We start from the raw sequence: 7666 nt of genomic DNA on the forward strand, positions 1-7666 counted from the left end.
ACAATATTGGCTGATAACTCCCATTGACAACATTCAAGCCTGGTTTTCAAAAGCACAAGCATAAGCAGCTTATGCAAGAGAAAACGAACGTCGACATAAGCATTAAAATCAACCACGGCAACCGGTCAAATGCTCAGACGCGGGAAATTTCCTTGTGCTTATGCTGCATTTCCTTTTCACACTACGCAAGCGAACGCAAGCATAAACGCAAGCACAGACACCCCAAGCTCAGTGTTACCATGGCCCACAAAAATACAAGGAGTTGTATGGGAATCCCGATGACTGAAAGGCTTAAGAAGATAATTATATGGAAAAATTCTCGATTAAAAAGCCTAACCTTATTGCAATTGTCGGTAGCTTCCTTCCCGTGTGGTTATTTTCCAAATCCAACGCGATTTGAGCCATTTCTCAATTTCTCGGTTGTCAACCGTATAATATAATCCCAAGGCTGGAGACCATAGAGACTAAATTCTCAGGAGCCGCCAATTTGAGTCGAGTATTCCTGGATAAAATGTTCCCACGGTCACAATTCCACATCAGAATCAATTGACAAAGATTGAACTTTCATCTCAATCCACCATTAACGCAATAGTAGTCCTGAGAGCGATCTCTGGCGGTAATATTGCAAGCAAACAGCTTTCGAAATAATGCGCTTTATCACCAAAGTGGCCACCGCTTCGATCGTTGATAACAAACTGGGCCTTACCGGGGTAGCAGACCGAAACTTTGTCTCCCGACATGAACTGCATTGTGTCAGTCGTCCAATCACAGTCACGCCTCCTTCGTGTTGACAAACTTTAAAAACACATGCGAAGAGTTGAAAGATGCGAGCATGAAAGGCAAACTGAGGAGAATTACTAAATTCTTAGATGTAAGTCGTGGTAATTTTGCGCATTCATGCCGCATTTATTAGTTAATAAATATATAGGACTTTGTACGTAGAAGGCTGTTCGCGATCGTAACGGTAAATATCAAGACTTCAAGGAATTAACAATAAACTTTGTTCTTTTAGGATATTGTGATACGAATATTTTGTGGCTGGATTTACTGAAGCCAGTGAAATTTAATTATTAGCATCTTAAGCCTGGTTTTCATATGTCGGGAAAATCCCAGACGATCGGGGATTTCTCAGTTTCCCGATCGTCCCAGACGTTGCCGACTAATGAAAACCATAAATCGTAGACATCCTCGATAATTTGGGATGGTCGGGGACGAATCGGGAAGATAGAAAGCGTTTCTATTTTCCCGACGTGTCCCAGATTTTTGCTATCGTCGGCGATCATTTACAACATATGAAAACTCAAATTTGCACTTTCAGGGACTTCGGCGATGGTTACCAATCCTCTAAATTTTTGGCGCACGTTCCATTTCCCGCCAAAGTCACCATTGGGAGAATCTGGGACAAGCGTCTGTCGATCTTCCGATATGTCGGCAAAATCTGGGACGTCGGGAAACTTCGAAATCTCTGACTGTCTAGGATTTTCCCGACTTATGAAAACTAGGCTTTAGAGAAAGCAGTCGTGTCAGGAGACCCAGGGGAATTAAAAAAATTTCGGTTGACAAACTACGGGAAAAAAGTTTATTTGCATAATGGCCGTTTTTATACTAGAGTCGAAACTGGTACTTCGTCCAGACGAATTATGCGTCTCATATAGTTTGTCCCGTCTCTACACTAGACTGATAACATGAGAGAAGCATAATTCGTCCGGACGGATTATGCGTCTCTGGTATAAAAGAAGCTATTAATGTTATTTCCTTGAAGGCTTGATAAATACAGTTACGATCACAAACAGCCTTCTTCGTACAAAGTCCTATATATTAACTGCTAAAAGCGTCATGAATGCGCAAAATTACCACGACTTACATCTAAGAATTTAGTTATTCTCCTCAGTTTGGCTTCCATTCTCGCATCTTTCAACGCTTTGCGAATGTGTTTTTAAAGTTTGTCAACACGAAGGAGGCGTGACTGTGACTGGACGACTGAGACAATGCAGTCGTATCGGGAGACTCAGGAAAATAAAGAAATTTGCGGTTGACAAACGACGGTCTGCTACCCCAGTAAGGATCGTTTTGTTATCAACGGTCGAAGGCATTTTTCCGACAGATTCCTTTTCCTCTGAAATCAAATTCTGACGGGTCTCTTTTACCTCTGAAGTTAGATTCCGACGGGCCCCTTCTGCTCTGAAGCTTGATTCCAACAGGCCCGATTTTTAATAGAACAAAGACTCCTGAATCCGACCCCCTCTACTGGAGCAGAAATTCCAGATGCCGACGGGCCGACGGGGTCCTTCTTGACATTACAAAAAAACGCCTTCCATGGGGGGGGGGGGGGGGTGGGGGATGCTGACTTTTCCTCCCAAGCGTATGGGGCGACGTTTGTAAACAAATTATATAGATCAAATTTGTGAATGAAACAATGAAGATGACCTGGGGTGTAAATCTATTAGTTGACCCGGAGGGTACATCTATTATTTATAAATAATGAAGTTTCATCTCGCCTAGTGTAAATTTATTATTTGCAAATAGCGCGTTAAAACAGTGGGAGTTCTTTTCTTCCGAGGCGAGTCCGGTGATGGCTGAACAAGACCCTACGCGCTCCCTTTCCGAGGCCGTTTCTCGGGCTAACCGAAAATGCTTTCGGAAATTGTGGAAAACTTCCAGAGGTACCGTTAGTCCTTTTTTTCCGTTCGGAATGGAATTCGGGAAATACCCTTACCATTTGCGAGAATCGTTCCGTTTCCAGGCCCTTTCTCACAAGATCGGGTAAATTAGTATGCGGAATGGAATGTCGGGTAGTAAATGGTAAGCGCCATTCTCATCCGGTTGGTCATGAAATTCGGAAAATCGCTTACCTTTATGCAACGATCATTCCATCCGGATTATTTGGCTAAATGGTAAGCACCCAAAGCCTTTCCAAAATATTCCTCAGAAACATTAATTTTGTTTCAGTCGGTGGGGTATGCATTTGCACTCTCGCGAGTCAAAATGTGAGTACTTAGCAAGGGTATGGTGTCGTTTCATATACTAGTAAAATTGAAAACGCCGTGGAAAATATATAAATACGAATACAAATATTAAAGCAGTGCGAGTGTATTTGAACTGCGTAGTTGATTTGAACTGCACGAGAACCATTACCTTCAAGTGCAATGAACGCAACTAGGACAGTAGCGAATAGATAGCTTGAAAGAAATCCATTACGTTTAAGCTTGAAATTTTCAGGCTGCTTTTGGCGATGATCGTTGATGTTTTTCTGTTGCGAACCGATCGTTCGTACTCAGTGTTTCTTCGATTTGAAAAATAAAGCAAACCTTAACTCAGTTCAACCGAAGGACTACAAGAAATGGGGTTATTCAAAAGAAACGACTCCACTGAAATAGCACGGAAATTAATGTAAATATGATATCAATCTCAAGCGAACGCCACAAATATGTTTGAATCGCACGGGAGCAAAATGTTTCAACCATACGAATTCTACCTTTCTCATTCTAAGAAGAGCCGCAAACATCGAAGCCAAAGCATGAAATTTATACGCTCCAGTTTCTCTTGGATGAGAATTTAAGTCAGCGATTTTAAATGCCCAACACTCGAAGCCCGTCTTCTTGCAGTTTTCTCAGGGTCTAAAGTGCATTTCCAGAATCTATAAGTCCGTTGTGATTGGTCCACGTAGATTCCGGCTCGTTCCCACGGCAGACGCTCGTGGGGGAGGAACGCGTGACGATTCCCATATGAGTGTCTGCGTGGGAGGCTACGTACAATGGAGTCAGGTCGGCCTGTCAAACCCATTTTTTACAATGACTGCAAAAATTTTCGTGCGCGTATTGGCTAATCTTTACTAGTGTCAATAAGCGGACAGACGCATACATTTATAATTTATGCGATAAGGACGCGATATTGCTCGCGTCAGGTTGAAATTTCTCGCATTTTTGTCTCGCTTTCTTCTCGTGTTTTGACTTAATTTTGACCCCTCTGCCTTTTTGTTATTCTCAAAAACAAATTGATGTCAGTTTTTCATGCGTCTGTCCTGTTATTGAGGCTATCGCCTCGTGGATCCACAGCTAATTTGACAATGTTATGACGCAATTCATGATGAATAACAGGACAGACGCATGAAAAACTGACATCACTTTGTTAATTACACTCTCGAATATTATATTTTGTTTACTTGCGTCTACAGTGGCTAATGACAATTCCTGTTTTCATTATTTAAGGTACCCCCCTTGTGAGTGTTTACGTTTTTCAACACCCTCCTTTACCGCTAATTCTTTTGGGGGACCCCCCAATTTCTCATCAGTCCCCCAACAAGTGCTTCCAGGTATTCAAGACAATTTAACACGGAAAATCGAAAGAAACGTTTATGTAAATGAAGAGAAATTTGTATCAGACATACAGATATTGATTCATAAAACATTTCTTTCGTTTTCCTATCATGAATCATTAATTGGTTTTATAAAGGAAGTTTAAATGTTTTCGATAGATTGTTAGTTCGATAGGTCTTAGCCATGATAAGCAAATCCAGTGAGACTACAATTTGATACTGGATAAAGAGGTTTACTTTCTAACGAAACTACGTTGCTGCGTCGGTGTGGAAGTATAAAACACAGAAATGAGTTACCAAATCAGTTGATTTGGTTAATTGGCCACCGAAAAGAACTTTGCAAGCTGACGGTCGTCAGAGCGAAAAGCGTCTGACGAAGGGCTACCGCTCCAAACGTCGGCTTTCAAATTTCTTTGCGGTGGCCAATTAACGGTATCAACTCAGTTGCAAAAAAGGAAAAGGAAAGGAAAGGAACTTTATAAGGTTGTAATCGTTCTACCGCTGGAGCACTAATTGGTGACACTGTCAACTGAAATTAACAATTAGTACAAATCAAGTCAAATGTTGGTTTTTGAGGAGAGCACCCGGAGAAAAACCTCTCAGTGCAGAGTAGAGAACAAACAAACGCAACCCACATATGACGCTGTCTGGTAATTGTTTAAAGTAAAAAAATAAAAACAGCAGTAGACTAGCAACCTTTGTGGCATAATTATGGTGCTGCAGCAAGAATCCCCCTACATGAAGCAGTTTCTCTCCACTAATGAAATAATAATCTCTAGTAAAGCGGGTAAGTGGGGGGAAAATATTGTGTGTGTGGATGGTGAGTTGAGGGAAAATCATACCCAAAAGTCAGTCTGTAAAATGAGTAAGCGAAATTCACAAAGCAAACTCTCAACAGTGGAGTTAGCAAAACAAAACAATCCAAACTCTGTGCGAAAATAAAAACTTTAATTTCAGAAAACAGCCAGATGGTACATGTACAAGAAACTAAATCAAGCAAGAGGGATAAGCAAATATTTGAACATGATAATTATTCGTTCTCAAAAAATAAGAATAATAAATAAGCAAAAATCACTACAAGAAACCTTCGTTCGTAAGAAAAACAGGAAAGGGCAACTCCAAAACCCAAAGAAATCCCATGCAAAATGAAACAATTAAATGAGGCAAATCAAAACAACCCGAAGGCAAGGAAAAGCTGACTGCGACACCATAATTAGGCTCGTAAATGGCTGCGAATCTTCAGGGGTAGAGCGCAACCGAGCAAGGGGGTTTCTAGTCCAGCGCCGGACCTCCACCCGACCCCGCTCGTGCCGAGTCAAGAAAGGGAAAAGAAAAGAACTAGCGGAAACTCAGCAGGAAAAAAAAAAGCACCAAAACCAAGGACAGACTAACGCCACCAAAACTGCAAAGCCAATCAAGCAAAAATGGAAATAACACTTACCAGGAGTATAATATGATTACTGAAGCAAAATTATAGTGTAAAATAAAGAAAAAAAGGATACCTGGCTACTTACATGGAAGAAAAAGCTGGCAGAAATTTCACTTTTCTCCAAATATTTTCAAAGTAATCTTCAGCTGTGCTTAAGACAAAAGAATTCAAATACGACCTAAACTGCACGCATGGCTTGGGCACGAGATACGAGAAGGAGTCTATCTGGGAACGAGTATGACAAAACCTCGATTATCCGGACTTTTTTGTCTGGTCCCAATTTTTTCATGAATATTAATTAGTTGTGATCTTGAAAACTCAAAGTCGCAAAAAGCCCAATAATCCTTTCAAAAGGGACGTATACAAAACATGGACCACCCCTGTCGACCCGGTCAATGGACCCCTTCATGGACTCTATCCATGGACTACCCCTGTGGACCACCCCTCATTTTGTACAGTTTCAAGCAGAAAAATCTTTAGACGAAAGAGAGAAGTGATTAACACACTTATATGGACAATTTAAGCAGGAGTCCATGACTAGGGGGATACATACATACAAGCTGTGTAGATTTCACAATTAAAATGATGTTTTCTTTGCTGTATACCTTTTGTCTCAAACTCGTAGTACGACGAGTCAGTTTGAAGTGGAAAGTCGAAGTGGGAAAACGAATTGGACCACCGACCGTAAAGTCGATTTAATTTACTTTGCGGTTTTAAATGCGCTTTAGAAGGTTGATACAGACACTTACGGTGGCCGAGAAGTGCACACCGAATATAAATCATTCACACCGAGTTCAAATCACTCACACCAAATTTGAGTCACTCACACCGAATTCAAATCACTCACATCGAACAGGGGCACCCAACGACCGATTTGTTGTAAAATGTATTATTATACCCCAGTTAATGAAAATAAATGTTATTAAGGCATTTTCAGGTGTTTTTCAGTGTTGCTGGGAAAACATTATCTGTTCCTTTTTCCCAGCAAGACACACAAGGAAATTCCCAGCCAGCTAGATAAAATTGGTTGGTTTCTCAGCCAGCGGATCAAATTTATTTCCCAGCCAGGAATTCCGCGCGCTTTCAAATCCCTCCATCCAAAACGACCGAACAAAAGCGACAAAGCCGGGACAAAACAGGTTTTTTCCGCAAGCGCAATCACTCTGACCAGCCGTCGTATGTTTGTGACTATTCTCTGGGAGAGGGAAAGGGTTCTTTTTTTTTTTTTTTTTTAGTCGTCCTCAGTCTTCAGAGTTTCTACATCCAGCTCGGGTTGAAATGCTAGAAAAATTCAGTAATTCCCAGGCAAAACCTCTATCAATAACAAAATTTCCCAGCCAGCTCATCGAAATACCTGTATTTTTGCTAGCCAGCAAGATTCCTCTGGGGAACAGATAATGTAAGGAACAGATTCGTTGGGTGCCCCTGATCGAACTCGAATCACTCACACCGAATTGCGTTAATTTGTTGATTTCAGTTTACAGTGTCCCCAATAAGTGCTCCACCGCTAGAACACTTTGGTACTTAAATAAAGTTCCTTTCCTTTCCTTTCCTCGATCTGCATGAACATTTGACAATTCTGCTTGCAGCAAATGCTAACGGTCTCAATCAATTTCATCCCAGCCAGGGTCCTACAGAAACTGTACAATCTATTATTATTCTGATAGAAATGTTACCGGTGATCCCGTCACGGAAAATGGAGGAAAATCAAATCTCTGATTCTCCCACTCTTGGCTTTTCTAACATTAGGGGTTTTAAGATGACTGCCGTAAATATTATAGCCAGTCTACTTAAGAAACCGGAGATAAGCGCCGGCCTGATGGGCCTTTCTAGGCTCGTAACAGAGACTTGACTTTACTTAAGCATGATGATTAATTGAGGTGATATTTGGCATCCGAAGATACCAATATTCTGGCGGTAAA

Source organism: Montipora capricornis, chromosome 4 (genome assembly GCF_036669925.1).
Source record: "Montipora capricornis isolate CH-2021 chromosome 4, ASM3666992v2, whole genome shotgun sequence".
Lineage (NCBI taxonomy): Eukaryota > Metazoa > Cnidaria > Anthozoa > Scleractinia > Acroporidae > Montipora > Montipora capricornis.